Source organism: Mus pahari, chromosome 6, assembly GCF_900095145.1.
Source record: "Mus pahari chromosome 6, PAHARI_EIJ_v1.1, whole genome shotgun sequence".
In the NCBI taxonomy this organism is placed as follows: Eukaryota; Metazoa; Chordata; class Mammalia; order Rodentia; family Muridae; genus Mus; species Mus pahari.
Genome location: NC_034595.1, coordinates 61178710 through 61206516, shown reverse-complemented (window position 1 = coordinate 61206516; position 27807 = coordinate 61178710). Strand labels below are relative to the sequence as shown.

Below are 27807 nucleotides of genomic sequence, written 5' to 3'. Positions count from 1 at the left end.
ATGCATAAGAACTGTTCATCTCTTAACTAAGGATAGTATGGCCTAAAATGATTAAAAATACTAAGGTTAAAACATATTTTACTAAAAATTCAAGAACAATAGCTTGAAGTCAAAACTTAGTAAGATTACAGGAAAGTGGGTAAAAATGTCTTTGGTAAAGAGGATAAAGTAGTTGAGGATAATGGACTTGCAACCAAATGCCAGCAGAAAAAGACCAGGTTATACAGAAAACAGAAATAATGAAAACTATAGCATAGAATAAGAACAGAAACTGACCAACATTCCCTCCTCCACTTCAGTCATACATTGCCATACCACTATTCATGTTCTCATCACGAAAGACTCATCTTAGATATTAAATGAAAAACAAAGACTAAATGTAAGACACTGTCTTAAAGTCTGTTACTTATTTCAAACATTTTCACTTAATAGGTAGTTCCCTAAATACGTACTACAATAAAATTTACCAGCAAATGCCAACCATATCCCTCCACTAATTTTATCTAAAAGCACGAGAAGGGTCTTAAGCCATCAACCAAAGTTTACAGGAACAATGTACTATTTTTGCTTTTACAGACTATATAACCAATCTATAGAATCTCTGTCAGATTTTCTATACATGAATTCTAAAATATCCACATTTTTAAACTTTATCTTTATTTTACTCCCTTTATTTAATATGGATTATTTTCTCATACAATATATCTTGATTATAGAGGATATAATATATCTCCTTCCACTCCTCCCGGATCAAGATCCAGAGATTAGATCACCCAGAGACCTAGGGTAAAAACAAATACTACAGGTCTTTTTAAAAAGTAGTGATAAAATGACTGTGAATGATATTTCTGTTACACTCATAGATCAGTTCTTTATTCAGCCATCATCAGAAAAACTTCCTCCTGCAACAGATGTAAACAAATACAAAGACCCACAACCACACATAGCACACAGAGAGGTCTTGGAACACTTGGTTCTAAATGGGAAGTATTCATCAAATCCCTCCCCTTAGGGCTCAAAGAACACTACAGGAGAGAAAGAAAGAGTTCAAGTTCCAGAGGGTATGGAGGACACCAGGAGAACAAGGCCCTCTAAATCAACTGAGTAAAACTCATAAGAACTCAAAAAAACTGAAGCAGCAAGCACAGGGCATGCACAGGTCTGGACTAGGTCCTCTGCATATATAGTATAGCTTTCAGTTTAGTCTTTTTGTGGGAATTTTGAGTGTGTGAATGAGTGTGTCACTGAGTCTTGTCTTGGGCTCCTTCATTTCTGTTCATTTCCCTTGTCCAACCTTGATGTGATGATCCTTGTTTTATATTACAAAATCTGCATTCTTTGATAAAACATTTTTTTTTTAATTTAGTGATGGAGCTCTGTGGTAAAGCACTTACCTACCATACATGAATCCCTGGTTCCAATGCCTAGCATTACAGATATGACGTTTGGTGATGCATGCTGGTAGTCTTTGAAGATCAGACAGAGGCATAAGAATGAGAAGTGTGACTTCATTCTTGACCACACAGTAAGTTCAAAGCAAGACTGGTCTACATGAGAATGCCCTAATCCAAGAGTTCTCAGACAAGTATTCATTCTGCTGTTTTATACATTAAATTCACACACTCTAATTATGAATTCCCCTTGGTTTCTTACACAATATATTTCATTTTCTTTTTTAATGAATATCTTACCTTTTGCATAATACCAGTGACATACATAGATGCTGAACAATTCACTATTAGCACAGAAAAGTCAAAATAAAATGATCACAGAAATTGAGAGAAATTATTTCTGTAGAGATTATTTGCCTGTGATTGTTTTTTATTTAGAAGTGATGCCAATTACAGAGAATATTGTTAAAATTAAGACTAAATTCTTTTTAAAAGGGATAGTTAGAAACTTCAAAGCTATTTCTTCCTAATGTTTAATGTACAGATCTAATGTGTAGAATGCTAATATCATATTTCTTCATGTTGCATATTTTTTCAAGAAAGTTGCTCTTTAACTCCTTCAATAGGAATTTTGTTTCCCCCTTCTAAGATGGATAGAGGTATCCAAACTATGGTCTTCCTTCTTCTTGAGTTTCATGTGGTTTGTGAATTGTATCTTGGTTTTTCCGAGCTTCTGGGCTTCTGGGCTAATATTCACTTACCAGTGAGTGTATATCATGTGTGTTCTTTTGTGATTGGGTTACCTCACTCAGGATATACTCAGATCCATCCATTTGCCTATGAATTTCATAAATGCATTGTTTTTAATAGCTGAATAGTACTCCATTGTGTAAATGTACCAAATTTTCTGTATCCATTCCTCTATTGAAGGACATCTGGGGTTTTTCCATCTTCTGGCTATTATAAATAAGGCTGCTATGAACATAGTGGAGCATGTGTCCTTATTTACATGTTGGAGCATCTTCTGAGTATATGCCCAGGAGTGTATTGCTGGGTCCTCAGGTAGTACTATGTCCATTTTTCTGAGGAACCGCCAAACTGATTTCCAGAGTGGTTGTACCAGCTTGAAATCCCCACCAGCAATGGAGGAGTGTTCCTCTTTCTCCACATCCTCTACAGCATCTTCTGTCACCTGAGGTTTTGATATTAGCCATTCTGACTGGTGTGAGGTGGAACCTCAGGGTTGTTTTGATTCGCATTTCCCTGATGACTAAAGATGCTGAACATTTTTTTAGGTGCTTCTCAGCCATTCAATATTCCTCAGTTGAGAATTCTTTGTTTAGCACTGTACCATATTTTTAATAGTGTAATTTGTTTCTCTGGAGTCACTACACTTCTTGATTTCTTTGTATATATTGGATATTAGCCCTCTATCAGATGTAGGATTGGTAAAGATCTTTTCCCAATGTGTTAGTGACCTTTTTGTCTTACTGACAGTATCCTTTGCCTTACAGAAGCTTTGCAATTTTATGAGATCGCATTGGTCGATTTTTGATCTTACATCACAAGCCATTAATGTTCTGTTCAGAAAATTTTCCCCTGTGCCCATATCTTCAAGGCTCTTCCCCACTTTGTATTCTATAAGTTTCATTGTTTCTGTTTTTTGTGTTTTTGGTTTTTGTTTGTTTTTTGTTTGTTTGGGTTTGGTTTGGTTTTGGGGGGGGTTGTTTGTTTGTTTGTATTTTTTTTTGAGATAGTGTTTTGCTTTGTAGCCCTGGCTGTCCTGGACTCACTTTGTAGACCAGGCTGGCCTCAAACTCAGAAATCTGCCTGTCTCTGCCTCCCAAATGCTGGGATTAAAGCCATGTGCCACCATGCCAAGCTTGTATCTAGTTTTATATGATCCACTTGGAACTGAGCTTTGTACAAGGAGATAAGAATGGGTCGATTTACCTTCTTATATATGCTAACCACCAGTTGAGGCAGCACCTTTTGTTTAAAGTGCTATCTTTTGTCCATTGGATGGATTTAGCTCCTTTGTCAAAGATCAAGTGACCATAGGTGTGTGGGTTCATTTCTGGGTCTTCAATTCTATTCCATTGATGTTCCTGCCTGTCACTGTACCAATACCCTGCAGTTTTTAATCACAATTGCTCTGTAGTACAGCTTGAGGTCAGGGATGGTGATTCCAACAGAAGTTCTTTTATTGTTGATAATAGTTTTCAATATCCTGGGTATTTTGTTATTCCAGATGGATTTGAGAATTGCTCTTTCTAAATCTATGAAGAATAGAGTTGAAATTTTGGTGGGGATTGCATTCAATATGTAGATAGCTTTTGGCAAGGTGGCCATTTTTACTTTATTAATCCTGCCAATCCATGAGCATCAGAGATCTTTCCATCTTCTGAGATCTTCTTCAATTTCTTTCTTCAAAGACTTGAAGTTCTTATCATACAGATCTTTCACTTGCATAGTTAGATTCACACCAAGATATTTTATATTATTTGTGACTATTATTTCTTTTTCAACCTGTTTATCCTTTGTGTAGAGGAAGGCCACTGATTTGTTTGAATTAATTTTATATCTAGCCACTTTGCTTAAGTTGTTTATCAGGTTTAGAAGTTCTCTGATGGAATCTTAAGTATACTCTCATATATTCTGCAAGTAGTGATATTTTTGACTTCTTCCTTTCCAATTTGTATCCCATTGATCTCCTTTTGTTGTCTAATTGCTCTGGCTCGGACTTCAAGCACTATATTGTATAGATAAGGAGAAAGTGGGCAACCTTGTATAGTCCCTGATTTTAGTGGGATTGCTTCAAGTTTCTCTCCATTTAGTTTGATGTTGGCTACTGGTTTGCTGTATATTGCTTTTACTATGTTTAGGTATGGGCCTTGAATTCCTGATCTTTCCAAGACTTTTATCATGAAGGGGTGTTGGATTTTGTCACATGCTTTCTCAGCATCTAATGATATGATCATGTGGTTTTTGTCCTTGAGTTTGTTTATATAGTGGTTTACATTGATGGATTTCTATATATTAAACCATTCCTGCATCCCTGGGATGAAGCCTACTTGATCATGATGGATGATCATTTTGCTGTGTTCTTGGATTTGGTTTGTGAGAATTTTATTGAGTATGGAAGGAGTTACAGAGACAAAGTGTGTAGTCGAGACTGAAGAAATGACCATCTAGAGACTGACTCACCTGGGGATCCATTCCATTTACAGTCACCAAACCTAGACACTGTTGTGGATGCCAACGAGTACTTGCTGACAGGAGCCTGATATATATAGCTCTCTCCTGAGAGGCTCTGCCAGTGTCTCACAAATACAGATGTGATGCTCACAGCCATCCATTGGACTGGGCATAGGATCCCCAATGAAGGAGCTAGAAAACAGACCCAAGGAGCTGAAGGGGTTTGCAGCCCCATAGGAGGAAGAACGATATGAACTAGCCAGTATCCCCAGAGCTCCATGGGACTAAACCACCAACCAATGAGCACACATGGTGGGACTCGTGGCTTCAGCTGCATATGCAGCAGAGAATGGCCTAGCTGGACATCAATGAGAGGAGAGGCCCTTTGTCCTATGAAGGCTGTATGCCCCAGTGTGGGGGAACGACAGGGTCAGGAAGCTGGAGTGAGTGGATTGGTGAGCAGGGGGAAGGGGGAGAGGAGAGTGGGAGAGTGGAAGAGTTTTTTCAGAGGACTAAACAGGAAATAGGATAAAATTTGAAATATAAAGAAAATATCCAATAAAAAAATAAAAAAATAAAGCTGCTCTTTTAAAAAGAAAAAAGAAAGAAGTTATTCTTCTGTACGAAAGTAAACTATCAGACTACTTCCAGCAGTGAAAGGGCTTGATTTCCTCCATGTGAGCTGTCAGAGGCTGAGCTAACACCACATTAGGCAGAAGAAAGCATGGCTCTGGTGTGTCAATAAGAAAGAGACACACTAAAGGGATGATGAAATTAGAAGCTATGGGCTTAGCCTTTGGAAAATTTGATTTCAAGAGCAATTGAAAAAGATAACAAAGTCTGTAAGAGATTTTTCTCTAATAAACAAAACATGAGTTTCTAATCAAATATCTTTTAGTTTTAAAAAAGAATGCTGAGCTCAATTCATTTTAATAATTTAGATATATTGATTTGGAGGGGAGCAAATACCATACCACAAATCTGTTTTTGTAGTTGATTTTTTATTTATTTATTAATCATTTATTGATTTATTGATTGATTTATTGATTTATATACACACCAGATTTTATCCCCCTACTCCGGTCCACCCTCTTACTGTTCCACATCCCATACCTCCTCCCCACCCTGTCTCTACGAGGATGTTCCCACCACCCTCCCCACCTGACCTCTAATCTTCCTGGGGCCACCAGTATCTTGAGGGTTAAGTGTCACAAATTTATAAAATATAAAATTTTCCCTTAAAATATAGTTCCTTTAGAAATGTTCTTTACCAGTTACAGAGACAAAGTTTGGAGCCAAGATGAAAGTTCGGACCATCCAGAGACTGCCCCACCCGGGGGTCCATCCCATAATCAGACACCAAACCCAGACACTATTGCATATGCCAGCAAGATTTTGCTGAAAGGACCCTGATATAGCTGTCTCTTGTGAGGCTATGCCAGTGCCTGGCAAACACAGAAGTAGATACTCACAGTCAGCTATTGGATGGAACACAGGGCCCCCAATGGAGGAGCTAGAGATAGTACCCAAGAAGCTGAAGGAGTCTGCAACCCTATTGGTGGAACAACAATATGAACTAACCAATACCCCCAGAGCTTGTGTCTCTAGCTGCATATGTAGCAGAAGATGGCCTAGTCAGCCATCATTGGGAAGAGAGGCCCCTTGGTCTTGCAAATTTTATATGCCCCAGTACAGAGGAACACCAGGGCCAAGAAGTGGGAGTGGGGGGTAGGGGAGCAGGAGTGGGGAGGGTATAGGGTACTTTCGGAATAGCATTTGAAATGTAAATGAAGTAAATACCTAATAAAAATTGGAAGAAAAAACAAGAAATGTTCCTTACCTTGATTTTTCCTTTTTCCTCTGGTAATTTATATGAAATTTTCATAGTAATATTCATTGTACATTAGAAATAAAGGCATTTTCATACAACTTTGTCATCTACTTTGACCATATGAACCCCCCCCCCTCCATTTTCCCCGTTTCCATCTGTTCCTTCACTGTGCATATGTGCACTATCATTATCCACTCCCTGTTTACTGATACTGATTGCTCCTATAACTTGGCTCTTATGAATAATGATACAGTAAATACAGATATGAAAGTATTTCTGAGGTATACTCAGGAGTGGTAAAACTTGCTATAGATGTATAGGTCTCTAGTTTTCTGAAGAACGTCCATACAGATATCCATTGGGTCTGAATTTATATTTATAAGAGTCTCCTGAGCTTTCATTGTTTTGTTGTTCTCTTAAAGATAACCATTCTGTCTGGAGTGAAATGGAATGTTAATGTTTTAATTTATACTTTCTTAATGACTAAAAATGATGACCATTTTTCAATGTTTTTCTTGACTATTTATCACTCATTTTTGAGAACCATTTATTCATTTCATTGAACAATTTAACTGACAGTATTGTTTGATTTCTGTGTTATTAGGCTGTTGAAATATATATGATTTTTTTTAATTTTTGAGCTATTAGAATCCTTTCAGTAAGTCCTTTATTTTTTAATCTTTTATTTATATATTTATTTACACTCCAGATTCTACTCCCCTCCCAGTCCACCCTCTGACTGTTCCACATCCCACACCTCCTCCTCACCCCTGTGTATTCCACAGGATGTCCTCATCTCCCAAGCCCCACCCAACCAGACCTCTAAACTCCCTGGGGCCTCCAGTCTCTTGAGGATTAGGTACATCAGCTATGACTGAACCCAGACCCAGCAGTCCTCTGCTGTATATGTGTTGGGGACCTCATATCAGCTGGTGGATGCTACCTGGCTGGTGGTCCAATGTTTGAGCGATCTTGAGGGTCCAGGTTAATTGATATTGCTGGCCCTCCTACAGGGTTGCCCTACTCCTCAGCTTCTTCCAGATTTTCCCTAATTCAACCACAGGGGTCAGCAGCTTCTGTCCACTGGTAGGGTGCAAATATCTGCATCTGACTCTTTTAGCTGCTTATTGCATCAGTAAGTCCTTTCTTATGCCCATATTCAATTTAATTTATTTTGTACAGAGTGAGAGATAGAGATCTAACCAATCAAAAATCATTAGAATATAAAGAAATAATAATGATCAGGAAGGAAATTAATTAAATGAAAAAAATAACACAAAGAATCAATGAAACAAAGAGTTTATTCCTATAAAAAATAAAGAAGATTAATGACAATTAACTAGAACCATAATATTAATAACCAGGGGTTATTAATATTGAAATAATCATTGAAATAGATGAGAATTTACAACAGAGGATTTTTAGAAATGCAGAGTCCATCTCATTATAAATTTGTCCAACTGAAGGAATGTACAAAAGAAATTATAAAACTTTATGTAGACAAATAATGGTCCATAAAAATGATCTACTAGCATAGCTTTCTAGTTGTAACAAATGAACTACTCTGATGCAGGATGTTAATAATGGAGGATGTTGTACATGTGTAAGGTTGCAAGATATGATAAGAAAAAAACTATCTTAAAAATTTTAAGACTGATTGTGCTAATAATGAGAAGTTAATTTCACAAATTTCTGTACTAGGTAGTTGTAATGAATAAAACTATTTAAAATGTGCCTTAAACATACAGTTTCACAATTGTTTCTGTAAACTATAAACACAAATATTCATGTAACATGAACAAGGCTGGCATAATATTTAATGAAAACATACCTTATAAGCAATGCATTTGAATTTATTTTGGAGTTTACTATTGTATGACTTTATATAAATTAATTAATTCAAAAATTTTAATCATGGGTTTGACGAAGATATCTCATTTAGGACTGGCCGCCCAAAGTTTTATTCTCTGCAGACTGTCAAGTTGAGGATCTCTTTGCTAATTACCACCATCTGCAAGAAGAAGCTCCTTTGGTGAGGGTTGAGTAATGTTTTATCTATGGGAATAGCAACATGCCATTAGAATTTATTTTAATGCTCTGTTCTTTTAGTAGAAAAATAGTAGCATGCTTTTCCTAGGGCACATGACCTATCTAGTTTTAGTCTCTTAGCCACTTGAGAAGTGTGAGGTATGGGTTCCACTTCACAAAGTGTGTCTTAAATTCAAATATTAACAAAGTAGTTTGTTACTCCCTTAACAAGTGTGCCACTATTTCACCAGTATTATGTTGCAGGCAGGCCTCTGCTGTGGGTTGTAGGGTTGGAAGCTGTCTGATACTGATGATTCCGTTTCTCCTCTGGTTGTGTACAAAGTTCCTTCTAGAATCATTAATACTTGTCAGTAATGGTAAAGCTCCTACCTAGACACAAATCAAATTCTCTATGTCCGATGGCATAAATAAGTAGCTTCCTTAATAGTGGGATATTACTGTATTGGTTGTAGAGAGCAAACATTAGCCTTGTCAGTAGCCTGTGATGTTTAGGGGTTGTCTATGAGACCCCTTTGACCAATATATACACATATATTTGTGTGTGTGTGTGTTTGTGTGTGTGTGTGTGCATTTGGTGTTATGTCAATTTGGGGCATTACCTCCCCCATTAAATGGTGGGTCCATTTAAATTCTTTTAATATATGTATATATTTTAGAAATCTTCTATAATAACAGGATTTATTATAATTTTTCAAAAGGTCTTTGGTGTTAGTTGTACCTTCACATATTTATCCCAGTTTATCTTGCCCATTCACTCCACCCCAGCCCCATTTAATTCTCTTATTATCTCTTTAGAATAATACATTCTATTTCTTCTTCATCTCCCTTGATCCCTTCCAAGCTACCTAACCTTTGTGGTTATTCTGATTGAAAAACATATATCTACAGCTTAAAAGCTAACATCTGCAATACAATAAAATGTGCAATATTCTAGTTCCATCTATTTGCCTAAGAATTTCATAAATGCATTATTTTTAATAGCTGAGTAGTATTCCATTGTGTAAATGTACCACATTTTCTGTATCCATTTCTCTGTTGAGGGATATCTGGGTTCTTTCCAACTTGTGGCTATTATAAATAAGGCTGAACTAGAAAATATCATCCTGAGTGAGGTAACCCAATCACAAAGGAACACACATGGTATGTGCTCACTGATGAGTGGATATTATCCCAGAAGCTCAGAATCCCCAAGATACATTTCACAGACCATATGAAGCTCAGAAAAAAAAAGGAAGACCAAAGTGTGGATATTCAGTCATTCTTAGAAGGAAGAACAAAATACCGATGGAAGGAGTTACAGAGACAAAGTTTGGAGCAGAGAGTGAAGGAATGACCATCCAGAAACTGCCCCACTTGGGGATTCATCCCATAAACAACCACCAAACCCAGACACTATTGCAGATGCCAACAAGAGCTTGCTGACAGGAGCCTGATATAGCTGTCTCCTGAGAGGTCTCTTATTTCCTAGGTAAAAGTATAGAGCAATGAATTACTAGTCACTCAAAAACTATGCCAGATACTACTGAATATGCTAGAATTATAGAAATAAATAAGCCACACACTGCCATGTAACTTATATCCCATGATTGTAAACAAATAGTAAATAAGTGATGAATAGCCAATAGATATGTTAAATAACAAACAATTATTGTAATGAGTGAAATAACAAAAGTAACTGGTAGTCTGAAGGCTTCTCTAGGGAATAAGTGATTAAAACAAAATTATAATATTTTATATCAATGAAAATTGCTAGGAAATACTGAAAGTGCTTTATAAATGTTAGCTCATTTACCGATGACAATTCTATGAAGTGGATAATATTACTACTCCTATTTTATCACAATCTGGAACACAAAGACTATATGATATTTCCAAGTCTTAGAGAAAGTAAACCAAAGAAATAACATTTGAAGATGAGTTACTTGGATTTAATTTCTTATGACACACAATGTACATGACAGAACTGGTGGTTCAACATAAGTAGGTATTTAATACCTATAACCTGAAATTATACTAAAGTTTGACAAGTAAAAATAAAAAGCATGCTACCTAGGAAAATGGTCATTGTGGTCTCCAATTAGGAAAAATATAACTTGACAGTCCTAAGACATATTATCACCAATGTAATGTAAGAAAGAAAATAAATGTCATGTTGACAATTATAAGTTTTGATCATTGATATGGCTTAAGTTCTAACTAGGTTATTTCATTACAAAAGAACTTTTTCAAATTTGGATCATATTAAGGGTCAGAGGGCAAGTCATATTAAAGAGCAGATTCAAACTATCCTAACTTTAAAACAAAGCATATAATTGACATGCATCACAGAAAATTATTTAGCATTTTCTATATATAAGAGATTAGTGATTATTATATATATAAGTAATATCTAACATTTATAGAACTCTCTACATGCCAAGCACCAGACTAGTAATTTAACTGAAATGATATCTCTTAAAATCCTCATTATTACCTACACAATGAAGAGTTACTATTGTTTGCAAATTAATAGGGAAAAATATTGAAACCTGGAATGATGTCCTCAAGATTGTAGGAATAAGTTCCTTTCTGTTCCATCTAAAGGTATTGATGTGTATAATGTAATTGCAATCTAAATAAATATGAAGTGCAAAACATAGTGATGGTTCTAATATACTTTATATCAAATAAATAAATAAATAAATAAATAAATAAATAAATAAGGAAGGATTCTTGGGGAATACAGCCTGCAGTTATTCCAGATTCCTGAACTGAGAATGGATCCAGGCTCCAAGTCCAAGAGTACATCGTCCACACAGAATGCAGAAGTATCTATGAGGCTAACAAAGTGAAACCCAAGAAGGACAAGGCAGAGAGGCAGTGCTTGAGTATTTGTTGCTGTATGACACCACAAACAAAAGCAACTTAGGGAGGAAAAGTTTATTTGCCTTACACTTCCATATCACAGTTCATATCACCAAAGCAAGTCAGGGCAGAAACTCAAGCAGGAACTTGGAGGTAGAAACTGTAGCAGAGACCAGCAAGTAACACTGGTTACTGACATGCTTCCAGGCTCAAATTAACCTACTTTTGTTATAATCCCAGGTCCACATGCCCAGAGGTAGCACTGTCCACAGTGGACTGGGTTCTTCCACTTCAATCAACAATCAAGAATATGTTTGACAGACATGCTCGCAGAACAATCTGATACAAGCAATCCCTCATTTGAGTCTCCCTCTCCCCAGCTGTGTCAAGTTGACACAAAAGATTAACCATCACAGGCAATATATAAAATCAAAGGGAGAAAAGTTTACAGAAAATTCTTGGCATCAATAGTATCCCATACCAGCTTTTGCCAGAGTATGATAAGCACATATTATGAGGAATTAGTCAAGCCTGGGGGGAAAAAAACCTTAATTAGACTTACAGGAAACCTTCTGGATTCTTATTATAAATACTGCCTGATTCCTTCAAGCAGGATAGAAAATCTATGAACTCACAGCCCATCAGGTGCTCATAAAGTTTTGCCTTAATATGATAAGCATGTTTCTACTTCCAATTAACAACATTTTAAAGCATGACCCAAAGTTATCAGAATGTTTATCTAATTTAACTGTCTCAGAACAAATTTCAAAAACACTTGTAGAAAATATAGAATATCTAGAATAAAAGCTCTACAAACATTAATACCCACAAAACATGACAATCAATCATAAAATATCTATCATGAAAAGAAGCAAAAAATATGACCCATGAAAAAAAATCAGTCAGTTGAAGCTACCCATGAGAAAAAGTAATATTCAAGGATAATAATATTGCATATTAACTGTATTTCACATGCTAAAAAGTTAGACAAACTATATGGAATTAGGAGCAGCCTCCACACTGATTTCCATAGCAGCTGTAACAGTTGGCACTCTCACCAACAATGAAAAAGTGAAGAAGTATTTTCCTTTCCATATATCCAAAGAACAACTTGCAGAAGTGGGGTCTTTACTTCCATCATGTGTGTTACAGGAAATTATCTTATGTTACCAAGTCTGTCTTTATATCCTGAACTATATCCTCACCAGTTGCAATGGTTAATTTTTTGTCAGTTTGACACAGACTACGATCATCTGGGAGGAAGGAACCTCAGTGGAGAGATATCTTCATAAGACTGGCCTGTAGGCAAATCCAAGGGGTATTTTCGTGATCAATGATTGAGACAAAACTGTACCTACACACATCTAAAGATGATGGAGTTCTTTGTTACTTGTGGAGCAGATGGTTTATATGTCTGTGGTATATGTGCAAGAAGGTGGGTATAACTGTGAGTACAGGCAGAAAGCACAGGAGGAAATCCTCTCAGTCACCATCTTGTTCCTTTGAAACAGGGTTTCTCTCCCATTGACTCTTTTGTTACTGTTGTTTTACTTGTTTATTCTTTATTTGGCTATAGCAGCAGTAAATAAGACTTAGTGATCCTTCTGTCCCCATGGTGGAGATGTGTCATACACATTACCATAAGCATCTTTTACATGGGTACTAGGATCCAAAGCTCTGGCCCTTATGCTTGCTTAGTAAAACTACTAAGCTATCTCTCCAGGACCAAATAAACAGGTATCTAATGGTCAATGATTTAATTATAAAATGATTTTTAACTAAGGTTCACTACAAGTACTTCATGTATGATATAAGAATACTTAGTAAGAATAATTAATAAAAATACCTTAAAACAATAGTCTTATGTTGTAGTTACTCACACATATCAGAGACAATACAAAGAAATTTTCTATTCACATAAATAGTTCCATCATTTATGACCCCTTGCCTTGTTACTTAAAACATCTAAATATGTGTAAATAACAAGTGGCACAGAGGTATCAGAGGCCCCAAAATAACAAAATAACAAATATAAATAGATCTAGTTTAAAAATCATTTAGGGATAACTTTGAGATGTCCTTCCTTTAGTTTAACCCCACTTTCCCTCCACTTACAATATTAAACCGTAACACAATTGCAAATGACTATGGTAAAGTTGCATTACCTATTAAAGCTCTTCCACAGTACAACTCAATATAGTCAAAGTAATCAAAGAAAGAAGATAATATATGTTTATGGCTAAACTCTGTTCCTCTGTTCCCAGAAAAAAAAATACTGATTCCAGGTAAACTTGACCTCAAATCCATACAATTCAACTGTGCTCTGCCTCTTTTCTGACTATTTATTTCCTCCTTACTTAATGTGAAAATATATCAGAAGATAAATATATTTATTCTATATGTTAAGAATTATGTGTTGAAACACAAATAATCAAAATTTTAAAATGGGATAGAGAGCTAAACAAAGAATTCTCAACAGAGGAATCACTAATGGCTGAGAAATGTTCAGTGTCCTTAGTCATCAGGGAAATGTAAATAAAAACAACTCTGAGATTCCACATTACACCCATAAGAATGGCTAAGATCAAATACCCAAGGAACAGCATATGCTGGCAAGGATTTGGAGTAAGGGAGATATTCCTCCATTACTGATGGGAGTACAAACTTGCACAACCACTGAGGAATCAATTTGGTGGTTTTTCAGAAAATTTGAAATAGTTCTACCTCAAGACCCAGCTATACCATTTCTGGGCATATACCCAAAAGATGTTCCACCATCCTACAACGACACTTTCTCGACTATGTTCATAGTGGCTTTATTCATACTAGTCATAAACTGGAAAAAAAATGTCCCTCAACTGAAGAATGGATTTTAAAAATGCTTAGTTTACACAATGGAATACAACTCAGCTGTTAAAAACAAGGACATTATCTAGCAGAAGATGGCCTAATTGGCCATCATTGGGAAGAGAGGCCCCTTGGTCTTGTAAACTTTATATAACCCAGCACAGGGGAAGGCTAGGGCTAAGTAGTGGGAGTGGGTGGATAGAGGAGCAGGAGCGGGGGGGGGGGTATAGGGAACTTTCGGGATAGCATTTGAAATGTAAATAAAGAAAATAATAATAAATTAATTAATTAATTTTTAAAAAGGACATTATCAATTTTGCAGGCAAATAGATGGAACCAGAAAATATCATCCTGAATGAGATAACCCGGACTCAAAAGGATATTAGCCATAAAGTACAAGATAACCACACTACTATTCACAGACCCAAAGAAGCCAAATAACAATGGGGTGGGCCAAAGGGAGGATGGTTGAATCTCAGAAGGGGAAATAAAATAGATATCAAAGGTGGATGGAGAGAAGCAGGTAGGAGATGGGGATCTATATGGGAAGGGGGAGGATTCAGATGTAAGGAAAGCAGGAGAGAGAGAAGTGAAATTAGATGGGGAGTATCTGTAGGATATACCAGAGACCTGGGACAGGGATGGGATTGGGGAAGGCCCCAGAGTATCTATGAGGGGTAGTCTAGCTGAGACTCCTAGCAGTGGGGAATATGGATCCTAAAGTGGCCAGAACCAGTAGCCAGGCAGGACTTCCAGTGGAGGAATAAGGACAGCAACCCACCCTCAAACACTTAGAGCCAAAATATGTCCTGATTACAAGATGTGCAGTGACAAAGATGGACCAGAGAAAGAGGAAATGGCCAACCAATGACTTCCCCAAATTGAGACTCATCCCATGGGCAAGAACCAATCCCCAACACTTTTTTATTTTTTTACAATTAATGGACTTATTTTATATATTCTAATTGCTGTTCCCTCCTCCTAACCCTCCCTTATATGGCCCCTCCCACTATCCCCTTTAAGGGGCCCTACCCTGACACTATTAATGATACTCTACTATGCTTGTAGACAGGAGCTCAACATAACTGTCCAGTGAGAGGCTCCACCCATCAGTTACTGAAAACAGATCCAAAGACCCCCAGCCAAACATTAGATGGAGCTAGGGAGTCCTGTGGAAGAGTTGGGAAAAGAATGAGGGACCCAAAGAGGACAGAGACTCCACATGACCAACAAAGCCAACTAACCTGGACCCCTGGAGGCTCCCTGAGACTGAAACACCAACCAAAGAGCAAGCCTGGCTGGATATCCCCACCCCCAACACACACACACACACACACACACACACACACACACACACACACACACACACACGTATGTGGCAGATGTGCAGCTTGGTCTTCATACTGGTTCCCCAACAACTAACTGGAGCATGGGCTGTCCTTGAATCTGCTGCCTGCCTGTGGATTCAGTTCCCCTAACTGGGCTGCTTTGTCTGGCCTCAGTGGGGGAGGATGTGCATGTGTAGTCCTTCAGTGATTTGATATGCCAGGGTGAGAGGGTAGTGAGGGGCTCCCTCCTACTTAGAGGATATGGGGAGCAGGGAATCGGAGGATGATCTGTGTGAGGAGGTACTGGGAGGAGAGGGGAGCTGACATTGGGATGTAAAGCAAAGAAATAAATTTTTAAAAAGAATTATGTGTTGAGCAATTAGAATACAAAGATAAAGTACACCATATACTGTAACTTCAATGAGATCATAACTTTACAAAACATATCACAATTGAGAAGGTTAGGTAAAATAAGAATAAACATAGGCTTTAAACCTCTCTGAGCCTTCAAACATTCTTTGTAAAACCAGATCATGAATTCCTATGTTTGTGGAAATTTTGTTTCCTTTTCTATAATGAAAAATAATTTTGCTGAGAATAAGAAGACATATTAACAATAATTGTCTTTAAGAACTTGAAATATATAACTTCATGCCTTCCCAGCTTTTGAAGTTTCTGTTGAAAATTACACTGTTATTCTGAGCATCCTATCTTCATAATATGTGATCTTATGTTTGTCTCTTACTGCATTCACTTTGCTCTCTATCCTCTGTATAATTTAGAGTTTGTATTAAAATATAGCAAGGAAAGGTTCTTCCCTGACTTTGTTTGGTGTTCTAAATATCTTCAGAGTCTGGATTGGCATTTTCCTAACCTTTTGTTGAAAATGTATTCTATGCCTTTAAAATGAAATTATTCTCTCTCTATTCCTATAATTCTTAGATTATTAATTTTCATAGTACCCACTACATCTTGAGAACACTACAGATACTTTCTTACAAATTTGCCTTTGTCCTTGTTGGGATGTTCCAATTGCTCCAATTGACTTGAGGTACAGATACCCTGTTCTTTCCTTGAATATTTCATTGGCAAAGTTTTCCATTAAGCATTTTTATTTGACTTGCTGGGTTTTTTTGTTTTTTGCTTTGTTTTATTTTTTTCACTTTCAGACTTTCTTTTTTCTTTTCATGTGAGAATCTATTTTATTTTCACTGGTTTTGTCTGGCCCAAGGGTGGTATAGAGACAAAATCTGGTCCCTCAAAGAACCATATTAAAACAAAGTCAGAAAATCTATAACTTAACAGTAATATTTTCCTAGTATTAAGTTCTTTTTTCCTTTTATTAAAAATAGATCCTTTTCTCATGCAGTATAGTCTGATTATAGTTTCCCCTCCCTCTTCTCCTTCCAGCCCCACCCTAGTCCTCTCTTCTCCAGATACACTCCCTTTCTGTCCTCATTAGAAAAAACAGGCTTCTAAGAGATAACAACCAAAAATGACAAAATAGAGGGAGGAGGAGGAAGAGGAAAAGGAGGAAGAGGAAGAAAAGGAAGAGGAGGAAAAAGAGGAGGGGGAGAAGAAGGAAGAGGAGTAGTAGTTGGACACAGCAACCCAACAGGACGAAAAATTGTCAAAAGCAGGCACAAGATTCAGAAAAATCACTCATTCTCACAGTCAGGAGTCCCATTAAAATATTAAGTTAATTCCTTTAATATACACAGAGGACCTTGTGCAGGCCCCTGTAGGCCCTGTGCTTGCTGCTTCAGTATCTGTGAACACCTAGCACCTTGCTTAGTTGATTCAGAGGGCCTTGCCTTCCTGGTGTCCTCCATCCCCTGGCCCTTAAAATCTAATGACTTTGATTTATTTCCAGCTTTTCAAACATCTAATTTTTTCAGTATTTCTGTATCTCTATTGAATTCTACCATCATACTTTGTATTGCATTCTCTTCATTAAGATGTGTGTGTGTGTGTGTGTGTGTGTGTGTGTGTGTGTGTGTGTACACGCTCGCGCACATCTTGTTACTAAGAACTTGACTTCCTTCTTTGATAGCTTTGAGCAAACTCAAAACATTTATTTTGGACTGGGGGTGGGGAGAGGTCATCTATTTTTACTTTCACTGGAACCATTATTATGTTTGTAACTTTTACGAGTTGTGTTCCCAGCTATAAACAGTCATTCCCAAACAGTTCTGCTACTGTTTTCATGCTATACATGCTAGTGTGTACTTATGTACATGCATATGCAAATATCTGCGATAGATATTTGATCTTGATTCTGCAAAAGAAAAAAATATTCAATGTTTGACCTTCTACATGTGGTTTGCTTTACTTAGTGAGCTCTAGTTTCTCTCATTGTACTGCACATCACACAATTTTATTCTTCCTTATAGGCAAATAAAACTCTATATGTATATTATGCATAGTCTTTCTCTTCACTTACTGATGTATCTTTACTTTGCTTCTTCTATAGCACTGGTATGGTCAATAGTACTGCACTAAACTTTAAGACAGATCATTTGTATGCTCATTTAGTTTTAATACTTTTATGACATTATATTGAGACTTGTACTATAGGGTTTTTTTATTACTAGGGTTTAAAATCTGCTCTATTATTTCAGTTGAAGTATTTGCATTGTTCAAGTATGGCTAGGTTATGTTAGATTTGAAGTGAGTACTTTCAGAATTATATCAACAGTCAAGCACTCAAGGTACTACTATGCCCTCTATACTACTCCCAGGGAAGAAAATTAATAGTGACAGCAATCAAAGCTGCTGGATATGACTAGTAAACAAATATCTTACTAACCAATCAATAAATATAGTTCAATGAACTTCAATAAGATTGGGGTGAGTTTATGACACACCCGCAATGAGATGTTTAGTGAAAGTCTTAGCTAATTTCTTGGTGTTGTTTCAGGTTGGCTCACCTTGGATGAGCTCTGTGATCTATATAAAGAGGGAGAGTGCAAGCCTATTAGTGGTGTAGCTAATCATATGGTAGACCTGATGTAAGGTTGTTTTGCTTTGTTTAGAAACTTCTATACTTATTTACACAGAGGCTGGACTAGTTTCCATTCTTACTAGCCATGTGTAACTGTTCCCTTTGATCTACATTTATGCCAGAATCCATTGTTGTTTTCTTAATTACTGACTGACATTCTGAGTAGAATAAGATGGATTCCAAGTGTAGTTGCAATTTTCTGAGGACTATTTAAGTTGGTTAGTTGTTCATGGCTTTTTGTTTTTGTTTGTTTGTTTCTTTGGGAGAAATCTGTAGTCCTTGTGTTATGTTTCCTCTTTATTGAGTGGGTCATTTGTTTTTATTTGTGTCTTAAGTTTTTTAGTGATTTGCATATTCTAGATATTAATCATCTGTCGGCTGCATATGAAGTAAAAGTTTTATCCCACTCTGCAGGTTGTCTCTTAACTTCATTAACAACCCCTGTTCTGTGCAGGAGATTTATTAAGTTACTGAAAAACTACAAAATTAACTATGGTGACTTTTTAAAGTGTTCTTGAATTTGGCCTATAAGTATTTTTTTTATGATGTGGAATTCTTTTTATTTAAATGCATATGTATATAAGTGTTCGTGTATATGTGCACATGTGTTTGCTGTAGAGGCTAGAAGTTGATGTCTTCCTCAATAGCTTAATTTTTGACATAGTCTCTCACTGAAAAAAATATGGAACGCTTCACGAATTTGCATGTCATCCTTGAGCAGGGGCCATGCTAATCTTCTCTGTATCGTTCCAATTTTAGTATATGTGCTGCCGAAGCGAGCACGGCCTATAAGTATTTTATTGAGAACTCTTACAACTGTGCTCATCAGAGAAAATGGTCTAAAATTTTCCTTTTCTGTTGTTTTCATTTAGTTTGATATCAGGATAATAATGGCTTTATGGTAAGAATTTTATGGTGTTCTTTCATTTTCTATTTTTATTGAATAGTGTGATAGGAATTTGTCTTAGTTCATCTTTGGAATGTCTGATAAAATTCTATAGTAAATCCATCTTAAATGTTTTCTTTTCTTTATTCTTCTCTCATATAATACATGCTGACTGCAGCCTCCCCTCTCTCCCCTCCTTCTAATCCTTCTCACCCTACCTCTGTCTCTCCCAGATCCACTGTTCCTCCATTTTCCTTCAGAAAAGAACAGGCCTCCCAAAGATGTCAACTAAACATGGTACAATAAAATGCAGTAAGACTAGGCACAAACCCGCATATCAAGGCTAGATGACACAACCTACAGGAAGAAAAGATCCCACAAGCAGGCAAAAGAGTCAAGAGATACTCAGTTAGGAGTCCAATAGAAACCCAAGCTAAACAACCACAGCATGTATATGGAGGGCCAGTCTGAAATTCTATGAGCACTGCTTAGTTGAATTTTTGAGCCCTGTTTTCCTGGTGTCTTTGCCTCTCTTCTTTATTGAGATGCTTTCTTGGTTTTGGTTTTTTGGTTTGTTTGTTTGTTTGTTTGATTACTGATTCAATCTGTTCTAGATTTTTTTAAGTCATTGTGCTATTCTTAGTGTAATTTTGGTAGGTCATATTCACCTAGAAATTATTCATCTAATTCTTTTAGATTTCCAATTTAGTAGAAATAAGTTTTAAAATATGCCCTAGTAATTTACTGAATTTTATTAATATCTATGATAATAGCTTCCATTTCTTCTCCACTTTATTAATTTGATCCCTTTTCTCTGGTTTATTTTGATTAGTTTGGTTAAGGGTTGTTGCATTTCTCTATCTTTTCAAAGAACCAACTCTTTTTTCCTTTAATTCTTTTGTTTGTGTTAGTTTGTTTGCTTGCTTTCATTACATTTTCTAATCTGCTCTTAATTCTTTCTGTACTCTGATTCTGTACGTGGATTGCTATTGTTTTATAAGTCCTTGAGGTATATTAAGTTCTTTATTTGCATTACCTTTGGTTTTCTAAAATACTTATATCTATAAACTTCCACCGTAGTTCTGCCTGTATTCTATTCCACTGGTTTTGGTTTGTAATGTTTGGTTTACATTTCTTCCTAGGAATATTTTCATTACCTTCTTGATTTCCTCAAAGACCTATTAATTCGATCATGTGTTGTTTAATATGTGTTTTGTGTGTGATCTATAGTATCTCAGGCTGTTGACTTATTTTTTTCATTGTGATCAGACAGAATACAAAAAAAAAAAAAAGTTAAAATAAGTGGTTTCCTATATTTGGTAAGACATGATTTAGACCATAGTAATATGATTTATTTTAGAGAATGTTCCACAGGAGAATAATGTATACTCTGCAGTATTTGAATGGAACATACTGTATATGTGTGTTGAGTACACTTGATCTATGATGTCATTTAATTTGGGTTTTGTTTTGTTTTGTCTTTTTCTAGTTCACTTTTTTTCTGGGATGACTTGCCAACTGGTGAGAGTGGGAGACTGAAGTCATTCACTACCCATTGCTTGAGTTAATCTGTGAATTTATATTTAGGAGTATTTGTTTTATGAAATTTGGTGAATTTGTATTTGGTATGCATGTTTAGAGTTATAATACACAACTTAAGGAATTTTCCTTTAATCAATATGAAGTGACCTTCTTTATCTTTTCTGACTAGTTTTTGTTTAAACTGTGTTTCATCAGTACAAAAGTTTCAGTTCCTGACATCTGGGATCCACTCATGATCCTCTTTTGATTTTGCTTTGATTTGACTGTGATACACAATGGTTATTCCCTACTGGAGGAAGAAAGTAACTAATTTTTGTCTTTACAGGAAAATTTTAGTGTGACATTGGAATTGAATAGAGATTTTGCATGATTTAGAGAGACTTTGGATATTTTAGAGAGACTAAATCTTTAAAAAGGTTTAAATTTTTAAAGACAATGGGACGTTTAAGTGTTAGGATGTTTAACACTGTGATATTAATATTAATATTCCATCTTGAAAACAAACAGGAAAGTAAAGTTCTAGTTGAACAGTAATGGGTTTGTGTGTCAAGCAGACAAGGGGTCAGTTGTGCTGACTAGATTTCTGTAAAGTTACCACACCAGATTGGACTATGAGCAAGTCTTTATTGATTGAGAGTTGAAGTGATAGGGCCCAGATCACTGTGGATGCTGATGGGCCTGATTCTTATGAGAAAGCAGGATGAACAAGCCATGGAGAGCAAGCCAGGAAGCTTGTCCTTCTGTGGCCTTTGCTTTAGTTCCTGACTCCAAGGTCCCTGCCTTGATTAAGTTCCTGATCTATCATCCCTCAGTGATAGATGTTACCTGGAACTATAAGATAAACACATTCCTTACCAGGTTTCTTTTTGTCAGTGTCTATAACAGCAATATAAACCTAGAAAAACATAGTATGTTTATCAGCACAAGCCCAAAAACTTATCAGCATTAATCTCCTGATATTTTAACTGTGTGACATAGTGTATTGAGAATCCATGTCCATCCAAGCTTAAGATAAAACTGTAAATGAATCTCTATGGCCACAAACCCATAAAAATATCACTCCTAGAATCATCTAAAGAATAAAATGACACCTTTTATGTAATTTTTTCTAATTTATTATTGAGTCCATTCTCAAATTAATTCAAAATTGGATTCAGAGAGGACTCATATTGCATCTTCACTGAAGCTAGCAACTAACAATAAAAAGACTAAGATAGTAATTAATATCTAATGAGGAAGACAATGATAGTAAACAAAGAGATAACAAAATAGTGCAAGTCATAAAACAGATCTATGCAGGACTCCAGAAAGGCATAGATAGGAAAAAAACTAATTCAACCTGAAAATTGTGAACAGTACCAGAACTATTCACAAAGTTGAAATTACATTCCATTCCAAATGATCAGAAGCTCACCAAGCAGACACGTTGAGGACAACAGTGTGATAAAGGGAGAAAACATGTTCAGTTGCACAGATACATATATACTATATACATCCAAGAAATAGTAAATGATTGGGTATACCTAGAACTTGGAGCTGCAAGGAGAGATAAGTTAGAAGATAAAATTAAATTTATATAACTATGGTGGGGAATAGAAAAGAGAATAGCTTCCACTCTCCAAATGACTTCTGTAAATTAGGTACTTTATTCCTCATAGTAGTTCCAATAAACTAATATTTCAATTTCAAAGAAAACATATGCGAAGCTCTAAAAAGGACAATAACTTTTAGATAAGGTGTCTACCAAATAAGTTTATACTTGACATCCATTGTCTTGAAATATAAAAGTCAGAAAGGCCACAAGTAGTATATTTTTATTACACTATAAAGTTCAGATGTAAAGCAATACTGATGCTGAAAATATGAACTTGAAATGATCACATACTTGTTGTGCCACATTAAAGAATATGGATGACATTAAAACTGATGAAATAAAACTAAGGATTATTTTTAAGAATTGTGATGTTTTAATCAGCCACCAAATGCAGGCACTATTGCATATGCCAGCAAGATTTTGCTGAAAGGACCCTGATATAGCTGTCTCTTGTGAGGCTATGCCAGTGCCTGGCAAACACAGAAGTGGATGCTCACAGTCATCTATAGGATGGAACACAGGGCCCCCAATGGGGGAGCTAGAGAAAATACCCAAGGGGTAGAAGGGGTCTGCAACCCTATAGATGGAACAACAATATGAACTAATCAGTACCCCCCAGAGCTTGTGTCTCTAGCTGCATATGTACAGAAGATGGCCTAGTTGACCATCGTTGGGAAGAGAGGCCCCTTGGTCTTGCAAACTTTATATGCCCCATACAGGGGAACACCAGGGTCAAGAAGTGGGAGTGAGCGGTTAGGGGAGCAGGGCACAGGGAGGGTATAGGAGATTTTGGGATAGCATTGGATATGTAAATGAAGAAAATATCTAATAAAAAATAAAAAGTACATAAAAAAAGAATTGTGATGTTTAATCATTACTGTCAACAGAACTTATAAACTGAGTTCAATGCCTGGAACCCAAGGAGAAAGGGAAGAACTCTCAAAAGTTGTCTCATGACTTCTACATGCATACTATAGCATGCATTCACCTGTATACATATACACAGACAGATAGTCATGATTATTATTAATAATAATATAAAATAAGAATTTTCCAGGTTATTAAAGCACAATTCTGGGTGTTTCTGTAAGGCAATTTCTAGAGCCAATTGAGTCATCTAGAGCCAATTGGGTCATCTAGAAGCAATTAGGTCATCTATGGGCCATTAGGTCATCTAGAGGTAATTAGATCATGCAGGCTCTGACCTGATAATATTCTTAGGAGTTACTTTAAGATGGAAGAAGGAACACATAGGTCTCTGGCATGAAATTTTCCAGGGGAAGGAAGGAGGTCATGAAGAATTACATCACATCTCCAGAAAATCACTAAGGTTAGGTCATGTGTAGCAAGATGAGATTTTTCCAAGAGGCTACTGCATGAAGCTGCAAACATGATGTCTAGCTTGGAATGAATACACAAGGTTGTTGGATATGTTAGGACTAAAGGGAAACTACTAAAGAAAAATTTAGTACTGCAATGAAACCAACCAGAGAAGAGAAAAAGGCTACAAGTATTGTATAAGTCATAACCATAGGGATAGGGTATCCATGTCCATAAGAACCACAAATGTTAGACATGCAGCTATAGGATTTTGACTGATAACTATGTTCTACCATAAGGGAAAAAACCTAGAAATTGTATAACTTGTACTTCTAGACATAGTCCTAATTTTTTCATTATTGAAGCACATATTTTCAAAAATGAGATTTAAAAAAATGCCAATAATTTAATCAAAGACATATTAGTCTAGACTCTATTACAATTACTATTAAGACTTTGGTATATCTCCTTTTTTAATCTGAAGTTATGCTTTTATAGAATTATAATAATTCTCCATAAAGATGTATCATGCTTTTGGATTTAGTGTTGTCATAGAAATTTTCATATCAACTTGAATTTTTGATAATTAAAAATTGACAAATATGTAAAGTTCTATAAATTTCTACAGTTCTCTTAACTCGAGTTATTTTTATTCCATTCTATAAAACATATAGATTAAAAACCATGAAGAAACAGCATAATTATTAAGAAGAGATATACTGATGCCAAATTTTAGAGCTCAATCTCTGCCATCTCCACTTAGCAAAAGACCAAAAAGAAAGTGCTTTGATCTCTCTACTCCTCAGTTTCACCTACTATTTAATAAAGGCGAAGAAAATTGTATAACATGAAAAACTGACAGGACCATCCAAAAATTTCATGGAAGATTTTGCAAAACACCTAGCACGGAGTAGCATTCAGTTAGTGTTAATCTTAAGACTTCTTACTTGGAATTTTTTCCTTATATTTGGTTTTCAGAAGAAGAAATTACTTAACCAAAGAGCACAATTTTAATATTATTTCCATGTAGAACTGCCAAATTGCTATCTGAAAGTCTATAAATACTGATAATTTATATTAACACACAGAAATGGACAACATTAAACTGTGAGGTAAATTTATATTTGGGATTTGTTCTGCATTATAGTTCTTTGTCTGAGAAGCAAAGAAAGTGGTGGCAAGGAAAAAAAAAACTTCAGTGATCTTTGCATAGAAACATCAATTCCAATAGCTAATCACATGTAAAAGGACATTCATTAAGAGGCAAGGAAATCAGATAGGACACCATACTACCTGGTTGTCCAGCAATAAGATTAAAGCAGACAAAGAAGGAAGAGTTGCATATGTCACTCTTCCCAAAGCCCAAGAGCACTGCAGACTAGAGAGGGACTGTGACTGCAGAGACTTTGCCATGCTGCTAACAATTCACACTAACTCAGTTATGAATTACTCAATATAGACTTTTAAAGGTTTTCTCAAATGTATAAGGTATGTTTTATCCTTAAAAGCATTCTAGAAATCTCTTGAAAAGCTCTATCGTGGCTCAAAGAAAAATCTATTTTTATAGAACCAGATATAAAATTTAAAAAGCTTAGAGTATTACACATTCACACACATAAACCATTACCCTCCAGATTGGATTAGTCCAATGTACGTAAACAACGAGAAAGGAATGACTTTGGGCAGTGACATGTTTTCAAATATTTATCTATACAAAGTGAAAGCCATTTCCTTAGTATTTTGCTCACAGTATATTTGTGATTTATCCCAAAATGATCAGCTATCACTAGATGTTCTAACAATGTTCTGGTAATTAAAAACAGCCTTTCAAACTTAATTTTTTCTTTTTCCTATCAGTATGTTGGAGAGCATACCAACTAAAATACTATATTCCCCAGCTTCTCTTGCAGCTAAATTTCTCTTGCTAAGTAAGGTTGTGCCAATAATGAATAAACAAAACTTTTGCAAGAAAATATAGAAGACTTCTTATAGGAGAGGATTAAGAATTCAATTTACATTTCACCTGCTACCTTTTGCTGCAAACTTGCAGTAATATAAAACCAACCATCTTGTATAATATTAAAGACATCATAAGAGAGGGTGAACTAACTCACTTGTGACAATAACATTAAAGGACTAAGTCTGAGCTGCCTAACTCTACACTACTCTTGCATAACAAAAAACTTCAATTTGTCATTTTAAAAGTTTCGTCATATATAGTCAAACTAATATACAAGGTCAAAATTCATTTAAATTTGGGGGGTTTTTGACAGCACAATTTCCCTTTCTAGTAACACATTAATACTCAGAATGTCAAAGGATTAGACGAGTAATCATATTTAAATTTAGTGAACATGAATGCATTAAACAGTGGAAATGAGTTCTTAGTTATAATAAAAACTTTATTCATTTTAACCTCTTTATTCAAGTATAATTTACATACAAAATTACATATGTGCAGTGAAATATAATTGGTAAGCATGAAGATAAGCATATATTATTGGGGCTATTATGTTGGAGACCGACCCTGAGCCATAAGCCAAAGTTCCCCCCCACCTTTTTTGAGAAACTTCTGACCTTTTGCAATGACAATGGACAGAACACCAAGATCAGATAATAGTAACTGCAAACCTTCCAGGAAAAACCACAGAATGTCCCCTGAGATAAGAGTAGATCCTGTGTTCCTGGGCAGGTGTGCAGAGCCCCATCCACCCCTAGGGGGAGTCAGGAGCAAGTTTCTCCCTCTTTACTTCCTCCTTCTCACAGCTTATATTCTGTAACCTTTTCCCCAATAAACAGACCTTGACAAACATTGCAGGGTCTCCTCCATCTTTCCCGCCCATCCTAATTCAGGCATGGTCCCCCTCGGACCCCCCTGAATAATTGGGTCCTGTGGGTCGGGACACTATTATACTTCATATACAAGACATACCATTAAGCTCCAAAAGTTTGTTCCTCCCCTCTGTTGTGTGTGTTTAAAAGACAGAGGGGGGAGAGATGTTTAACATGAGATTTACTATCTTAGAAAATTTGAATTATAGACTGTTACCTGCAGTCATATATATATATATATATATATATATATATATATTCCCTATTATCAATGTATGCATCTTAAATAACTTTGAAAACTTTGAATCTTTTCACTGATATTATCAATTGCTCCCTCCCTATCTCTGCTTCTATTGAAGATTCTTTATTTATTTATATATATGGTATTACTTAGTTTGGTTTCTTTTGTGTCTGAATATTTTACTTAGCATTATGCTTTCCAGGTTAACTGATGTTGTTAAAATAACACACTTCCTTCATCTAATATTTAAAGCTCAATAATGTTACCCTGTATTACATAAACCACGTGTTCTTTGTCTCCTTGTACATCAATGGACATTAAAGGTACTTCCATGCATCTTCTGAGGTCTTCTTCAATTTCTTTTTTCAGGGATTTGAAGTTCTTGTCCTACAGATCTTTCAATTCCTTGTAAGATATTTATACTATTTGTGGCTATGAAATGGAAGTATGCTAACCTGAAGTGTCATATGGAACAACTGACAGGTATTAAGCAAAAAAAATTCAAAATAAAATATCTTTTAGAAATATCCTTTTAACTAAAATGTGGAATTTATGAAGAATAGGCAACGATCAATCACTGTCCAAAAAATGATGATTAATCTCACTAAACTGGTTGTGGCTATAAGACAGAGAAAATAGTCATAAGAGATATTTTGATTTTTATAAAGTTTATATTAAATGAATGAGTAGATAAGTATCAGGACGTTTTTACTTAAACCATTCTTCAATATATTTTGATCATATTCCTTCTCCTATCAATCCTCCCAGATCTCTCTCCCTCTCTCTCTCTCTCCTCTCTCTCTCTCTCTCTCTCTCTCTCTCTCTCACACACACACACACACACACACACATACACGCGCGCGCGTGTTGTGTGTGTGTGTGTCAAAAAAATCAAAACAA

At 35.9% G+C, this 27807-nt stretch overlaps 1 protein-coding gene and 1 non-coding gene across 4 annotated transcripts in view; both read right to left on the bottom strand.

The window, feature by feature from the left end:
* Positions 1-27807, bottom strand: part of Agbl4 (ATP/GTP binding protein like 4) — a 1180502-nt gene that overhangs the window by 1124204 nt on the left and 28491 nt on the right. The gene's annotated exons all lie outside the window — the stretch shown is intronic.
* LOC115064357 lies at positions 19169-19275 on the bottom strand. The gene has a single exon (XR_003844177.1). It is a non-coding gene; the product is annotated as a U6 spliceosomal RNA (small nuclear RNA).